Here is a 17,546-nt window from a genome sequence, read left to right on the forward strand (position 1 = left end):
AAGGTGATATAGATGATTGAAGACTTCTCTTTATTGTGCATTATCATCTTTCTCTCTGTTTGGAAAGAAAAATTGATTATGGAATTGACCCTGAGAACAAGTGTTTGCATTTATTCTCCTACCCCGGACACATTCATTGTTTCGCTTCATATACATTTTACATATTACTTCATATCCAGATATTTTTACTACTCGTGTGCTCTTGATAATAAATTTGGGCTAAGTATCATCTTTTTTTTTTTCTTTTTGGTTTTGTCCTTGAGGGTATAATATACAGAGACTTGTCAGTAAATGAAATGTAGGATTAAAAGGGTGGAAGGTGTGAGAGAGTAGCTAGTATGTGAAAAGGCTCCTTAACCACTTCAATACAGGGCACTTAAACACCTTCCTGCCCAGACCAATTTTGAGCTTTCAGCGCTGTCGCAGTTTGAATGACAATTGCGCGGTCATGCTACACTGTACCCAAATGAAATTTTTATCATTTTTTTCCCACAAATAGAGCTTTCTTTTGGTGGTATTTGATCACCTCTACGGTTTTTATTTTTTGCGCTACAAATAAAAAAAATACCGAAAATTTTGAAAAAAAAAATGTTTTTTTTGTTTCAGTTTCAAAACTTTGTAAATAAGTACGTTTTCTCCTTCACTGATGGGCACTGATGGGGCTACACTGATGGGCACTGATAAGGTGGCACTGATGGGCACCAATGAAGTGGCACTGATAGGCGGCACTGATGGGCGACACGGATGGGCGACACGGATGGGCGACACGGATGGGCGACACGGACGGACACTGATAGGTGGCACAAATTGCCACTGATAGCTGGCACGGATGGGCGGCACGGATGGGCGGCACGGATGGGCATGGATAGGCGGCACAGGTGGGCATGGATAGGCGGCACAGGTGGGCATAGATAGGCGGCACAGGTGGGCATAGATAGGCGGCACAGGTGGGCATAGATAGGCGGCACAGGTGGGCATAGATAGGCGGCACAGGCGGGCACTCATAGGCGGCACAGGCGGGCACTCAGGCGGCACAGGTGGGCACTCAGGCGGCACAGGTGGGCACTCATAGGCGGCATCGGTGTTATAGTAATGGATGCCAATCAGTGCCAAACAATAATGCATGCCAATCAGTGATGCCCATTGTGGCCACTGATTGGCATCCATTATGGGCACTGATTGGCACCCATTGTGCTGACTGGCACCCTGGTGGTCTAGGGAGGATTATGGATTTTTATTACCTTTTCCCTGGTGGTCCAGTGTGGGCATCCTCGGGGGGGCTGTGCTGATAATCGATCAGCACAGACCCCCCCCTGTCAGAGGAGCAGCCGATCGGCTCTCCTCTACTCGCGTCTGACAGACGCGAGTGAGGGAAAGCCGATCACCGGCTCTTCCCATTTACACTGTGATCAGCCGTGATTGGACACGGCTGATCACATGGTAAAGAGTCTCCGTCGGAGACTCTTTACCGAGATCGTAGTTGCCGGGTGTCAGACTGACACCCCGCAACAACGATCGCCGCGATGCGCGCCCCCGGGGGCGCGCAGCGGCTCATAATCCTAATCACGTCATATGACTTCCGGTTAGGATTATGAAACCACTTTGCCGCCGTCAATTTGTAATAGGGCGGGCGGCAAGTGGTTAAAGTATTGCAAAAGTGAGATCATCTTTCTATTTTTATGGTTGGTGTTTTTACATTTAAAAAGTAATCCTTCATATAACCCCCCAGCTGCCTTCAGTAGTGAATTCTTATAGTAGGGGTTGCTAACGTAATCACATTACAAATAGGAAGGACGTTTGTACAAAAGCACCTCATTGTTCAGGAAGGCTTAGTGCAGCATGATGCAGAAATGTAGCTTGGAGCACACAGATGAAACTAAAGTCCTTGTTGTAGAAAACACTTAATATTGTTAGATGGTAAACGTAATCCCAAAGGAAATATTCTTGACAATTCTACCTTATTTATGTGTAGCGATTGGTTACCACTAGTTACTAACATTCACCAAATCACCCTGCTGCCAGACTCCCATCTATCACCTTTGAGACAATGAGCAGCCATTTGCGTAGTTTTGTTGTGTTTATTACGGGATACAACTTGGTTGGGGTAAAGGAAGATATGGGATGCCCATAGCACTTATTGAATTGTCATCACATTTGTAGAACATTGATTAGCAGTTTTAGCTCTGAAAATGATGCACTTCTAACATTCAGTCTATTTCCTCTGCATATCTCCACTGCAGACTATTGCTCCTCTAGATTCTTCTCTTGTACAAATCCTCCACTGCAAAACTGTTCGATTCCTGTTGCTTCACTTCCAGTAATACAAAAAGGGATCACTTTGAATATCCCCAGTTTTCTGACTGTACTTGAATGGTGTTGCTTTAGCAAATCAGTAAGCCAGGGGCATGCAATACCTCTCCCTGGTGGCTCAGTGACTTGGTAGCTACACAGTCTCTTGGAAGGTATTACCGGAGTGCTTTACCAGGCCAGATATACTCGATACCTTTCCCCGACTACCTAGCACACGGTAAAAGGAGGACTACTGTTTCCAGCCAGTCCATAACTGAAAATGCTGCGTTCCCCACCCACAGCATTCTGCACTACTCTCAACAATTCTCCTGTTGCTTCTTTCACACTGACCTTCTCCAAAGGACAAGTTCTGTGTTCCCCTGTCACAGAACTTTAGTCTATTCTCCTCAGTCCTACTGTTGCCTCTTCTTCGCTGATATTCTCCTGTGTCCCCCACTTTATCCAGGAATACATCCTAGCAGCTCCTCCACCCCTCCTCTGCACTCGCCCCCCCCCCCCCCCACGTGGGGATGCCCTGCGGCAGCTACCTATAACTCCATTCTCCTTTTCTCCTGCACCTTCAGAACTCCCTGGAAACATGTGACCCCATCTTATGTAGGAGGCCTGTCCCCTGCCAATACCGAATGGTAATTGGTCAGAGGTCATCACATGAGCTGCCTGCCACTCAAACCTTAGGTCCAACTTCTGTTCCAGAACAATCTTCCTGAAAGCAGGGGAGGTGCTTCTGAGTCAGAGCACAGGTGGTCACACCCACCACTACACTAAACACTCCCAATCTCAAATCAAAACAAACAGGCCTAACCTACAGCACAGGCCTGTCTAAATGTGCCTATACTAATATCTTAAACCCAGAAAAATCCTATTCTAGCACCTACCTTCTGGTAGAGGGTTCTACATATGCAATATCTAACAGGCACAGCACCTATAATACAGAGCTTCTCAAACATTGTAGAGCCATCTTCTTCATCTATGCTGGAACACACGATAGCAGTGAAAACTGTTAGAACCGGTCTTGTATGGTGACTGGCCTCGGCCTGAAATCTCTTTGCTGTTCCAAAATATCTCGCTCAGGAGTATTGAGGAGAGTTCCCTGCAGAAATTGATGGCCCCTGTGGTGTATTCAGACTCTTCTTGTCTTAACAAGATATCAACACTCCCTGTAAAGGATAATACTGTATTCAAGGACCCAGTGGACAAAAGGTTAGAGGTGCTCTTTTGGGCCTTATTTTCCTTGGTGAGCCCTGCATGCAATCAGCTGTTTCCTCCATGGTTGTCTGCCAGACCCTTTCTATCTGGACTACTTACTTGCATGACTGAGGTCCTAGCTTCATGTTAATAGGTCATCTGTTCACCATCGCCTATAACTTTTACCTGTGGTCTTATGCTACTGGGTGAATGGCGTGGAGTATATGCTTGGCCACATCTCCAGAATGAACCTCCTTTCCATCCATATCGAAAGGATATTTTGATTCAAATGCTTGTCAGCACAACTCTATCACAAGAAATAGCTCAAGTGAATGCCTTTGAAAACACCTGCTTAATCCCTCCTCGAATAAGCAAATCAAGGATTGTGCTGGGGGTATGAGTACTCCCACAGAAAAAAAGGCTTGTGCTTCTGACAGTAGACCTATTTAAAAAAAAACAAGGACATTTTTTTTACATCCCTCTCAGGTCTCCAACTTCAACTCTAAGTCTGGAACACACTTTTGTTAAAAGATGTTGATTTCTAAGCCAGCTAAGTCTGGCTCCAAGTCCTGTTCAAAATGATGCACCCCCCGTCTGAGTGGGATGAGGTCATTTGGCCTTTTTGACCTACTCTTTCGAAGAATTATTTGATGTTTGGGTCTAGAATGTTATTTCCATTGACTAAAACTTGAGTTTCTCTGCCTCCTTCCCGCTTCATGCTTTCAAATTTGTCTCGTTCCCTGCAAAGATGGAACAATCCTTGTTGCTGGAACACTTTCAGGGCTACTACTCCAACCTGCTCAAAGTTCCAAAGCCAAATGGAGGCATTGGGCTCATTCTGGATCTGAAAAATCTTAACTTGTTGATCAAAAGTTCCACATGAATGGTAATCGCATCTCCTCTACTTTTGCCTCAATGGACATCCAGGATATTAACTTATATATTTACATTTCTCCTCCTCCAACACCATTTGTGTTTTCCTGGGGCATTTGGCATTACTTATTTGTTGGCCCTTCATCTGGCCTGTCCAACAACCCCCTTCCATGTTTTCACTAAAATGCAAGTGCCTATCCTATCTCTGCTCTCATAGAATGTTGTGGATTAACAGAATAATCTCTTGTTAAACTATCAGTCCTCTCTATACCTATCAGCCAATGTTCAGCAGTCAATGCAGACTCTGCAGAGATTTTGTAGCACCTGCAATATTTGGAAGTTGTTACTGGAACTAGCTCACCAATAAAAGTACCTGGACCCAGGCCAGTGCTTAACTTTTTTTGTGCCGTAGGCAAGACAAGCTACTTGCACCGCCCTCCCCCACAAAAAATAAGAATACAACTTAAAAACAGAAAATATTAAAACAACAAAACTTAAAACTGCAAAATGTCTTTTCATTTGCAAAAATAGGTGTTATGTTATGATATTAGAACGATGATACTATTATATTAAAAAAGCATATGATTTGCAGTCCAAATCCAAATAAGTATGGCCTAATGCTGGCGATAGGAGGCATAAAAAATCATCATGAGATCTCAGATTATTTGGAGTTAAAAATAATATTCCTCTTGGAAGAAAAGACTAAGGCCGCGTACACACGCGGGGACTGTTCGCTGAAACTGTCCGCTGAAACCAAGTTTCAGCGGACAGTTTCAGCGAACAGTCCGCTGAACAAGGTTTTTCGGAAATTCCGAAAAACTGTCCGCTGAAACAAGGTTTCAGCGGACAGTCCCCGCGTGTGTAGGCTTGTTCGTCAAACAAAGTTGCGCGCATGCTCAGAAAGGATTTTCACGCCGAAAGTTATAATGCAGTGTATAGGACGTCGTATTTTTCGTCCCGTCGTACGTGCCGTTCACGTCATCGCGCACGGTTTCAGCAAACTGTTCGTACGTCGTGTGTGGCCATGTCCGTCCATGCTAATTTTGAGCGGACTGTTTGCCGAAACTGTTTGACGGACAAAGTTGGGCGAACAGTCCCCGCGTGTGTACGCGGCCTTAAGTGTAAAAATCAAGCATGATTCTCTTGATTTAAGTTTATTATACTGGTCATTTTATTATACTGGTCATATTACTGCTAACTAGTTATTTATGGGTGTTACCCTTAACTAAGTTTAATAGGTGTAAGTGTCATAAAAAACATTTTGATGTTCCATCTATGCTGACCAGTTCTGTCTTAAGTTTTTGGGTTGTCCTCCATACATATCATACGCCACATGGACAGTCCAATGAATAGATGACATAGTATCACACGTGAGAAATAAAATTATATTGGGTAAGAGATCATCATCACATATGTTTTTTTCAATGTAGGGTCTGAAAATAAAAGGTTATCATTGTTTAGGGGCTTTTGTTTTTGTATATTGTATCAGAGTCTCTGGTTAATGTTTTTATCAGAATTTAAAGGGTAACTCCACTTTTGTAAGGAAAATAAAAGCAAATAAAAATAAATATATATAATGTAGCATATACAACTGCTACACAAGCCATATTGTAATTTAATGTTATTAAAAATAGCTTTCATTTTTGAATCTGCAGTACTGTAATTTTCTCTAAAACTCAATGCAATATGGCAACCTAAATCATGGTTAGAGTGTACTTTTTCAGAGAGACAATAGTCACAAATATTTTTGATTGAAGACACAGAACATCATATGCCCTGCAGCAAACAAAATTTGCAGCTGAAAGCCAGCTGCGGTAACAATATGTTTGACCCCTTTACATTACTGGAGCATTGGAATGTGGCAGGGCTGGTCGCAGAAGCCAGATATGGTGACAGGCCAGCAGAAGTGACAGGAGATGGTAATGTTGGCAGGCCAGCAGCCATTACAGAGCTAAAAAATATGGTAGCCCAGCAGCAGTGGCAGGATCTAATAATGGTGGTAAGCCAGCAGTAGTGATTTGGTGTACTAAACTGTACCACACTGATATGTGTGTTTCAAACAAAGGGCAACTTTGCCTGTGCCTGAAAGAAGATTATGCTGCTGACCCCCAAAATATAAAAAAAAAGTTCCAAGCAAAATTATATTCAAATAAAATATACTTTCCTAAAAAAATAAAATCTAAAACAATAACTCTAACCCCAAAACACTATGGGTTGATTTACTATAGGCAAATAGTGTGTTCACTTTGCAAATTCCAGTTGCACGCTGCAAGTGCAGCGGTCCAGGACTTAGTAAATGAGGAAAGCTTCACAATGAAAAGAATACCCAATCATGTGCAAGTAAAATAAAAAAAATGCAATTTAGCTTGCAGATGATTGCATGATAGAAGTCAGCAGAGCCTCTGCTCATTTACTAAGCTCTGGAGCAACTGCTCTTGCATAGTGCAACTGCACTTTGCAAAGTGCACAGTCTATTTGCCTGTAGTAAATAAACCCCTAAGCATCAATCCTATTCTTTTTATTGTTTTTGTAACCTAACTGAATGAAAGCAAAACGAACTGAAGTATTTCTTAACAAACACAAAAGATAGTTCTAAAAAAGTCTGTTGGGTCTATGCATTGTGAAAATAAAGGAGGATACACAATACTATGTAACCCATCACACTGCAATTCCCAGTAAAGTAGCACAATTCAGAATATTGAGCACAGGGGTGGGGGTATTACACTGCAATTCACCACACTGTAATTCACTTTAAAGTGATTGTAAAACCTTAGCTATACCCAGTGAAGTGACTGGCCTCACAGAAATGAAACAAATTCTCCTACATAAGTTGTACCTGTTTATTAGCAGCCATTTGTCCTGAACATCCTTGTAAAACTCAGTGGTAAAAAGGATTTTTCTCCGACTCACATAGCAGGGGAAGGGGAGCTGCAGTTACACTGTTTACAAGAGCTCTGAGAGCTGATTGGAGGGAAGGGACACCCCCCACACAGGAACAGAGTTGTCAATCAGTTGGAGATCCCTCCCATCTCCATTTTTCTCTTGGTGTCAGGAAAACTTGGCCAAAGTAGTTTATGCTGATAGTATATAAATGAAGCAGCAGAGAGAAATTACACGTGCTTTTGAGAGAGGCAAATCTACACTACAGGAGGATATTCTTTGTTTAGATTTAATGTAGCACAGTGCAGCACTTTTCATGGTACTGTATCTAACAATGTATAACATCAACTATATCTCCCTGCTAACATTCTGTCAGCTCTCCCTGTCTACTCCAGATCTCCTCAACACGCACTGGCAAAAGCCTGGGCAACCCCCATTATGGGCACTTTTAAGTCAGCTGACAGCAGTTCAAATAAATGCATGATTGATAATTTGTTGCTAGCCATGCACAGACTGCAAAGGAATTGAATTTGGGTCAAACTCATATTTTACCCAAACCCATAGCTGATCCCAGTGACTCATAATGATGAATCAATTGGAACAGCATGCCAGCTATGTAACTAGCATTTTTCTTTCTGTAGAGATGTCCATTAACATATTTGTGAGAGTTACTAAAGAAAGTAGAGGTGTGATGTGAATTGGACAAAAAAAAAAATGCACTAGTACATGATTGGATATTTAAACTAAATGCAGCTTGATCGTATTTACTATCATTTACTCTTCAGTGTGAACATTCATAATGCACAAAGGTTGAACCTCTTCTCTATTAGTATAGAAATCACCCAATGACTATTAAAATACATTGTTTTGCCCCACTAGGAGTGCAGGGAACCAAAGCACAAGCAAGCATAAATACGCAAGGAAACATTTTTAAATTAAACCTAATATGAAGCAACAGTTAGTAACCAGTAACTTCTGAATGCCAAGATAACTGCATACCTCTAGTACTGACCCACTAACCATGCTTAGAAATTCAAAGAAACAAAACCAGGAAATTAAATACACAACTGAACAAGTAAATACAGTTCAATACAACAATCCAATATAATATCAAGACTTTCGATACCTGTCTTTAAATTCTCTGAGGCTGGGTTCGCACCTATGCAAATTGGATGTGAGTTTCCCCGCATCCAATTCGCATAGCAGGAGAATGTGACCGGTTCTCTATGGAGCAAGTTCACATATCTCCGGGGTGGCACTGGAACGCACTGCACAGAAACGCTGTACGTCTTTGGCTCCATTTCAGAGCCAAATTCAGGCAGAGATTTGGCCCTTAATCCTCCTTGAACAGGAAGAACAGGGACACACAGCTTTTCTGTACGACCCACAGCCCATTTCAGTGTGAACCGAGCCTTAATCTCTAAAAGCTAACAACTTCATATAATTCCTTACTTGCACAACTATTATGGTATACCTCATACTATGCTCTGAATTTCCCACTGAAGGGGAAGGGGGGCCATTGATGTTCAAAGGGTTGGGCAGAAGATAGACAAGAAATGCGCATAATACCAGAACCAGCATGAAAGGAAAACTGATGTTGCGAATCACTTTTCAACCAAGGTAACAGTACATGGTTATTACATTTTAAACACTTAAATAGATGTATAATTGCTTTTGGTTAAAGTGAATGCAAAGCCAGAAACTTTTCTCATAAATTCTGTATAGCATAGGAAGGACTAGAACATTTTTAAGATTTTTATTGCTTTTAGTGTCCCTGCTGGGGAGGCTCATCCTTGTTATAGGTCCTGGTAATTACTTTTGGCACAGAAAGTGTTGGGAAATCCAAAATGTGTGAGTTGCCACAAGAACAAGAGGAAAGGGGAAATCTTCCAATGGGGACACCTGTGCTGGTGACCACTGTCTAAGAGAGGATGTGTACGTGTCATGAAGAGATCACCTATTGCTGTCCTGCAAGCTCAACCCACCCAGTCTGAAACGGGGTAAGCCCTCTGGAGAATCTGGCACCCTAAACAACCCTTACATCACCAGTTATCTCTTGGTAAGAGGAGCATTGTGCCCCAATACAATTTACAACAGGGCACCATCCCAGCAGCAGTCGCCAGACCCCTCTCATTCTTCCTAAACCACCGACTCTGGCCTCAGCCTCACCACAGTGCCAACTCACTCACAGGAAGTGGCTTGCCCAAACTCTCTGTTCCCACCCTGTTAATACCAACCAAGGATTCACTAACTGCCATCTCCCAGGTCCTGTAGTCCTTTCAGTGCCACCTCAATGGAGGACACAGACATCCGCCAGCTGCTCCAAGCCCTCCCGACCAAGACCGATGTTCAACAAATGATTGGTGCTATGGGAGGAATTAGAAGACATCTACATCAAATTATCACAGACTGGAGGCTCTGGAAGCTAAACAGACAGAATCTGGATCCGGCATTTCCTCCACTGAGGAGCAGCACAATACCAGCATCAACGCCTTATCCTAATGCAGCCACACTTGGAGCATTCCAAGAATTCCAAAAATACTAGCAGACGAAATAACGTCAGAATCGGAAGCATCCTGGAGGTTACCAGAGCATCTATTCTCCAAAAAACTGGCATTCTTTTGGTTAATGCCCCATACACGCACACTGAAATATACCAAATACACTGAGTTTCAGCTAACCCTTCACAATTGTAACCTAGGGTAGTACTCTGGTTCATGTCTTCCTGGTTAAGGAGGATGTTCTTCACTGGGTGGTGTAATGGTACTCTGGATTTTGATGGGCTCATGATCCAGCTTTTCTTCCCAGACCTGAGCCCCAAAATGCTATACTGGCGCGGCCGGCCAAAGCTGCTACTTAACCATCTGCATACCCAAAAAGCGACATACTGATGGGGATTCCCCTTTTCCCCTCAGCATCCAAATCCCACTACTACTTCCTGCAGTGCTGGTGCATTTGTGTCAATTTCTGGACTGCAAGGCCATAGCGGTTTCTGACTGGCTGGCTCTGCCAGGCTTTGTCCAGGCAAGACCTCAGAGAAGAGGGCGCTTTCAGTCCAGACGTCCACCGTCCTCTACCTTTGATCCTGACCCAGGAGCCAAAAAATTGACCCTGCAGAAGTCCTTTTTTCACCCATATCTGCTTACTAGTCACCTCCCCTCTCTCACCTGCACCAAAGTTTGTGTCTCTGTGACTGGTAACCAAATACAGTTACTTTATTCCGTATTATTTATTACACTAAGGGGGCTCCCCCGCAGTAACAGACAGTTGATGGTTTAGGCTGGACTTGTTCTCTGCCAATGGTATTTTGAGTGTGTCTGAGAACTTCAGATTGGGCATAGACCCCGTTCTGCCCCTGGGTTTGAGTTACTCTTTACATTGTCTAGGACAAGTGTGTGTTGCCCAGCATGAAATGTTTCTATATAGTTTTGCTATCTGTTTCATCTGTTTTGTGATCTCTCAGGATATACAGTATACAAAAGGCACCTTACTTGGTAATACTACCATGTATTATTCTTTGCAGCGAAGACAGTGGTGCATCTCCTTCTATCCCCATTCCTGACTCACTTCTTCAGGGACTACTATACTTCCTTGTATAACTTGACAGAGCGTATCCCTATATCCACCCAGAGCAACAAGCATGAGGCCTCTCAACAGTATATTCTGGCGTTGGTGGAGCACACCCTATCTCTAGAAGTAGTCTGAGACCTAGAAGCCCCACTGACCACAGACAAGTTTCTACTGGCCCTGTCATCTATGAAACCTGGCAAAGCGCCCAGGCCTGATAGGTATACTTTTAGGCATTTACAAGACTTTCTCAGATAAATTAGTCCACAGGATCACCACAGCATATAATTCCCTTAGGTTTACACTTGCCCACAGTCTGCAGGCTGGTTGCGGGTGCAGGAAACCACCCTGCAGCCAAATTGCCCTGCTCTTAGGAGATGTGCATGGCTTCTATTCATTCTGAACAGCACCCACACGCATTTGTCAGCCTACAGCCTGTTTGCGGGTTCAGGAGCCACAAGGAAACCTCATGGTCAAAAAGATAATGCATTTTCAGTTTCCCTGCAGACGCTTTTTAAAAAGGTGCACCCACTTTTTCTTGTGAGAAATATGGGCACAGCAGCCCAATCAAATGAACGGGCTGCCGTGCCCAAGCAAATGCGGGCTGTACGACCTGCACTAGTGGGAATTGAGCCTCAGAGACAGTCATGGTATCCCAGAGGTCACTTTGCAGGCTCACATCCCCAAAGGGACATGAGGCAAGGTTCCATCCATTTGCCCTAGTTACTGTGCCATATAATTTGATAAGAAGGGGAAAAGGGCAAAAACTGCCCCACAATTGGACTGTAAAAGCACTTTGGGCAAGAGTTGGAATATAAAAATATATTTTATTGATAACAATTCATAAGGCAATAGAACAAAAGAGAGAGAAACATACATATCATATAATGAACGAGAGTACAGGGAGCAAAAAAAGAGAAAATCCGCACCACATGAACAACAGTGAGCCCCTGTGCATCAATGCATTTCACAGGACATTTTTCAGGACACATTCAGGGGTTGTTGGAAAGAATGGGTCTCACTATCTTGTCAGCAGAGTTCACTGAGGAGTCCACTAAGCTTTTAGGCGATACCATATATAATGTTTAAATACATGTGACCAAGGGTAAGTAGTCAAAAGTATCACTTTAGGCATATATCAGTGCTATAATATTCATCCAAAGTAGGTAAGGAGAAAACAAAACATACCAAAACACAAAAAAAGGGGGAAGGGAGGTATCCTAGTTGCTGTCTAGTTGTTTTATGCTGCCATTGCTAACGATATAGTTATAGGCAAAAAGCTTGCTTGCAGTTAGATAGGGACAAATGCTGCTGTTTTTAGGTACAGTTAGATGGACTACAGGGAAAGCTTGGCAAATTTACTGTGCTACAGTGGGAAACAGTGTATGGCATTCCCTTAAAGCGGGATTGCACTGTGGAAAAAAATATTAAAAGCCAGCAGCTACAAATACTGCAGCTGCTGACTTTTAATAAATGGACACTCACCTGTCCCGGGGTCCAGCGATGCCGGCAGCCGAGGCCGATTGATCGCTCGGCTCTTGGCTGCTGCCGTCACCATTCTAGGTGAGGGAATCAGGAAGTGAAGCGCTGCGGCTTCACTTCCCGGTTCCCTACTGCGCATGCGCAAGTCGTGCAGCGCAATAGGAATTGTCCGCACTGTCTCTGGGACCTGTGTGTGTCCCAGCAGACAGCGCGCAGGGACAGGAAGAAGCATAGACTCCCGTGGGAGTCTATGCCCGGAAGTGGGTGTAAAGACCTGCCTAAATGTAATTCATTTTGGTAAATGGGACTTAAGCCTTGTACATACGGTACAATTGTTGGACGATCGAGCGTCTGATTTTTATGTTTGACAAACACAAACGTACTGACGTACTATGAGTGTATAAAGAGGAAGTTAATTTCTCAAGCGAAACCCTGTGGGCCCCTTCCGCTAATTTCGTGTTAGTAGAAGTTTGGTGAGCGTTGATTCGCGATTTTCAGATTGTACAAAATAAATGACTTTTAAAATACCTTTGGCATAACTACATGCAAAGCTGCTTCATTATTATCCCATTAAAGAAGATGAGATTTTGACATTTCATCAATTGCCACGTCACAAAAGTTAATTCTAGATTACTAATGGTAGTTTACAAGACCAAGCTCCTCCTAGTCAGTCGTTCCTTCATTCCGCTCATGCGTGTTTGTACTTTCGATTTTTGTGTTACCGATATGTGTACTGGCCATGCAAAAATCAGACGTGGAGCCGTCGTTAGCCCAAAATTTACTAGCATGTCACCCAACATTTATTGTCCGAAAATTGGAAAACAATTGTTGAAAGGAGTGTACTAACGGTAAGAATTTCAGACAACAGCCTGTCAAACGACAATCCCCTTCTGATTTTTGTACCATGTGTACAAGGATTTAGGTTGCATATAGTATCACTTCCTAATTTGCTTTACACTTACTTGCAATAGCCTTGATAAGCCAGAGAAATAAAATGTATAAACATTTAACCACTTACAGACCACCCGTTGTCGTTTTAAGTCGCTACTTTGAAGAGGAATATTGTTGTTATGACAGCAGCTAGCTGCCATAACACCGGTATCCATTTCTTCAGCGGGCGGTCTGCTTCAAGAGAAAAGTGGTCTCCGCCAGCAGCGGCAAAGCCGATCGCATCTGCTCCCTAGCTTGGCATGGAGACGAGTGAGGGGAAGATGGCCCCCACTCGTCTCCATATCATTGCAGGGCGGAATCAAGGTCAAAATGTCTCTTCCGCCCATAGCTCTTAACTGCTTGCCTCCTGCCCACCATCGTATGACGGCGGAGCGGTGCAGTTTTTGTTCTGGGCCACCATCATATGATGGGACGGCCCAGAACGGGCGCTCCCGGGCATCCACCAGGGTGCGCAGCGTGGCGATCATGGCCACGCCGCATTGCTAGGACATGGCATGACCCCGATCTGTGGAAAGAGCTGAGTCCTCGGCTCTTTAAACATGTGATTGCTGTGTCCAATCACAACCGGTCATGTAAACAAGGAAGTGCCGGTAATCAGCTCTCCTCGCCTCACACTGACAGAGTGTGTGGCGAGGAGAGCCGATCAGCGGCATCTCCTCACAGGGGAACATTTAGGAATGTAATCAGGGCACTGATCATCAGTGCCCTGATTACAATAGTAAAAAAATTGTAAAAAACAGTGCCTACCAATGCCAACGATCAGTGAACACCAGTGGCAATCAGTGCCCACGATTACCCACAAGTGCCACCAATCAGTGCCCAATAGTGATGTCAGTCTATGCTGGCAATCAATGCCACCTATCATTGCTGCCCATCAATGCCCATTACTTCAGTCAATCAATGCCCATCAGTGTCGCCCATCAGTGCCACCCATCAATGCCCATCAGTGTCCATCAGTACCACCTATCTGTGCTGCCTATCAGTGCCCACCAGTGCCGCGTATTAGTGCCCACTAATGCCACTTATTAGTCCCCACCAGTGCCCCCTATCAGTGCTCAGTGCCACCTATCAGTGCCCATAAGTGCGGCATATTAGTACCTCCTCATCAGTGCCACCTAATCAGTGCCAGTAAGTGCCGCCTCATCAGTGCCAGTAAGTGCCACCTCATCAATGCCCACCAGTTCAGCCTATCAGTGCCCATGAGTGCCGCCTCATCAGTGCACATCAGTGAAGGCGAAAAATTACTTAGTTACAAAATTTACTGAAAGAAAAAAAGTGAAAAACATTTATTTTTCAATATTTTTGGTCTTTTTTTTTGTAAAAAATAAAAAAAACATCAGTGATTAAATACCACCAAAAGAAAGCTCTATTTGTGTGAAGAAAATTATAAAAAATTGTTTGGGTACAGTGTAGCATGACCACGCAATTGTCATTCAAAGTGTGACAGCGCTGAAAGCTGAAAAATGGCCTGGTCAGGAAGGGGGTGAACCTGTAGGCAATTGGTAAAAGAGACATTTTTTATTTATTTTTTCAAATGACATTAGTTTTTTTTATTGTTTTCTTTTATTATTGCATTCTAGTGTAAATATGAGATCTGAGGTCCCAGATCTCATATTTAAGAGGTCCTGTCATGCTTTTTTTTTCTATTAAAAGGGATGTTTACATTCCTTTTAACAGGAATAAAAGTGACACCATTTTTTTATAGAAAAGAACCGTGTAAAAATGTAGAATAAAAGGTAAAATAAATAAGGGAGAAAAAAATGGAAACACGCCCCGTCCTGCCGAGCTCGCGTGCAGAAGCAAACGCATACGTGAATAGCTCCCGCATATGAAATCAGTGTTCAAACCCCACATGTGAGGTATCACCGTGATCATTAGAGTTAGAGCAATAATTATAGCTATATACCTCCTCTGTAACTCAAAACATGCAACCTGTAGATTTTTTTTAAACATCGCCTATGGAGATTTTTATGGGTAAAACTTTGTTGCCATTCCACAAGCAGGCACAACTTTGAAGCATGACATGTTGGGTATCAATTTACTTAGCGTAACATCATCTTTCACAATCTAAAACAAATGGGCCAACTTTACTGTTGTCTTATTTTTTAATTCAAAGAAGTGAATTTTTTCCAAAAAAAGGGTGCTTGTAAGACCGCTGCATGACAAAAGTATTGCAATGACCATTTTATTCTCTAGGGTCTTAGAAAAAAAAAATATAATGTTTGGGGTTCTAAGTAATTTTCTAGAAAATAAAACGTTTTTAACTTGTAAACATCAAATCTCAGAAAGGGGCTAGGTCCTAAATTGGTTAAAAGAACTTTGCAACTATTGCTTTTATTTATACATAAGGTTGTAATGTATGGGGTTCAGAAGGAGAAAACTTAATTATTTTGAAAATGTATATAATAAAATCTTTACCAGAGAATGCCAGCTTTGAAATACAGTATACTATTTATACATATACATCTCCAGAATACATGTAGGAGGCATAATATGTGCCATACTTACCTCAAATTGCTAATCATCATGTAATGTGTCTACATCTGGTTTACTTGGCACTTAACCTGAGGGTAAATATTCAATTACTTTTATGGTATAACTAAATAATTAACATCAGCTCTTTTATTGTAGCAGATGGTGAACAGATGGATAGCTGTGCAACCCCAGCCTTCTTACTTGACTCATGAACAGTTTGTTACAGATTACGTTTGGCACTAGAAGTTGCTTTGCTTGTAATATTTTTATTTTATGTCCTGTTGCACTGTATGCCTTTATTTGCAATTCTAAATGGCTAAAGTTAACTGACATGGATGTAAAAATTCATATTTGAAGCACCAGCATATGGATAGCAGCACCAGCAAATAGCCAGGTAAAACAAGGTCAGCAAGTGAGCATATACTTTTTTTGGTCAAAACATTGCATACCCTGGAATGAATGAATAGGATATGATCTTACGATGGTAGAAATGCTATTTAATAAAATTAAGGCTATTACTTTAAGTATTATATACTAGCAAAAATGTGAGTAGAGTAATAAAAACAATATGCTAGAAGTGTTTTAGCCAACAGTATGTGTATGAGAAAAGTGCAGAGGGGATAATGTCAGGCATATAGGCAGAAGAAGAGTACAGGGGGTCAGAAAGAATGACAGGGTCAGTTTGTTCAGGAGACTATTGTGAAGGATATGGCAGTGGGAAATAACTGCAGTAGATACAGTGGTGTGAAAAAGTGTTTGCCCCCTTCCTCATTTCCTGTTCCTTTGCATGTTTGTCACACTTAAGTGTTTCGGAACATCAAACCAATTTAAACAATAGTCAAGGACAACACAAGTAAACACAAAATGCAATTTGTAAATGAAGGTGTTTATTATTAAAGGTGAAAAAGAATCCAAACCATCATGGCCCTGTGTGAAAAAGTGATTGCCCCCTAAACCTAATAACTGGTTGGGCCACCCTTAGCAGCAACAACTGCAACCAAGCGTTTGTGATAACGTGCAATGAGGCTTTTACAGCGTCCTGGAGGAATTTTGGCCCACTCATCTTTGCAGAATTGTCCTAATTCAGTTACATTAGAGGGTTTTCGAGCATGAACGGCCTTTTTAAGGTCATACCACAACATCTCAATAGGATTCAGGTCAGGACTTTGGCTAGGCCACTCCAAAGTCTTCATTTTGTTTTTCTTCAGCCATTCGGTGGTGGACTTGCTGGTGTGTTTAGGATCATTGTCCTGCTGCAGAACCCAAGTTCGTTTCAGCTTGAGTACACGAACAGATGGTCGGACATTCTCCTTCAGGATCTCTTGGTAGACAGCAGAATTCATAGTTCCTTTTATCACGGCAAGTCTTCCAGGTCCTGAAGCAGCAAAACAGCCCCAGACCATCACACTACCACCACCATATTTTACTGTTGGTATAATGTTCTTTTTATGAAATGCAGTGTTCCTTCTACGCCAGATATACTTGGACACACACCTTCCAAAGAGTTCCACTTTTGTCTCATCGGTCCACAGAATGTTGTCCCAAAAGTCTTGGGGATCATCAAGATGTGTTGTGGAGAAATTGAGATGAGCTTTGATGTTCTTTTTGCTCAGCAGTGGTTTTCTCCTTGGAACTCTGCCATGCAGGCCATTTTTGCCCAGTCTTTTCCTGATGGTGGAGGCATGAACGCTGACCTTAACTGAGGCAAGTGAGGCCTGCAGTTCCTTGGACGTTGTTGTGGGGTCTTTTGTGACCTCTTGGATGAGTCGTCGCTGCGCTCTTGGGGTAATTTTGGGCGGCCGGCCACTCCTGGGAAGGTTCAC

At 42.8% G+C, this 17,546-nt stretch overlaps 1 protein-coding gene across 1 annotated transcript in view; it reads left to right on the forward strand.

The window, feature by feature from the left end:
• The window catches only part of ADCY1 (adenylate cyclase 1), a 550,492-nt gene that overhangs the window by 159,616 nt on the left and 373,330 nt on the right, over window positions 1–17,546 (forward strand). The gene's annotated exons all lie outside the window — the stretch shown is intronic.

Source organism: Lithobates pipiens, unplaced genomic scaffold (genome assembly GCF_037356315.1).
Source record: "Lithobates pipiens isolate NorthernLeopardFrog02 unplaced genomic scaffold, aLitPip1_a1.2 Scaffold_19, whole genome shotgun sequence".
Classification (NCBI taxonomy): domain Eukaryota; kingdom Metazoa; phylum Chordata; class Amphibia; order Anura; family Ranidae; genus Lithobates; species Lithobates pipiens.